The following is an 883-nucleotide window of genomic DNA, read 5'->3' on the forward strand; positions in this document are numbered from 1 at the left end:
AAACTATGAAAGATTTAAAGACAAGAATTGAATATAAAAGATTGAACGGGATAATAGCAACAACATTTGCACTCATTGTTGTACAAAATTGTTGATTGTTCTTGAATATTTTCTGTTTTTGTGGATTTCACAAAGCGTACCGATTAATCGGCAACCCGTGTCAATCATCCGAATTATTTCATGCTGCGCCAAAACGATTGAAAATGGATGGAATATTAGTGTTTGAAGACAAAAGGCGCACATTGTCATGTTAAGCATATCTTGTTACACCGTATACACATCAAAATCGTGATAGCTCTTGGTTTGAATGTTACAATGTTTGATTTTGTGCAAGTTACACACATTGATACTGACAAAATGTAATGATATTCCAGGACAATATATCCAGCGCGCTCTTTGGGTCCCCAAAACACTGTACATGGTGAGTCCCATTGTGGTGCCAAAGTAGAAAATAATTATATTCACTTTAGCGATAGTCCGCAGTAGATGACATCAAATGACACAGACTGTAATGATAACTCAAAACTCGTCATCGCTTTCAGCAAACGCGTCAAAGTCAACCTCCTCATCTTCTTCCTCGTCATCCTCTTCTTCACAACCACCATCTGCCAGAAGATCGATCAGCGACACAGGTAGGATGGGCTTGAGGCACCACACGGGTTCCAGGACACCGTCTGCATTTTTCGTCTATTCCTGATCCTGGTCGTAGGGTTTGGGCCTCTCCAGAATGCCTTCATGAGCACGCTTGTACAGGGCAACGCGGTGGTTTACTCGCTGAATGTGCGGCATCAGAGCAGATTGGCAGGGAGGCATGCGGGCTAGATCGACCTTACACTTGGACGTGAGTTTCTCGTTGTCTCCCACCATCTTGCGGAGTAGCTTT

The sequence above is a fragment of the Littorina saxatilis genome, linkage group LG1 (assembly GCF_037325665.1).
Source record: "Littorina saxatilis isolate snail1 linkage group LG1, US_GU_Lsax_2.0, whole genome shotgun sequence".
Taxonomy (NCBI): Eukaryota; Metazoa; Mollusca; class Gastropoda; order Littorinimorpha; family Littorinidae; genus Littorina; species Littorina saxatilis.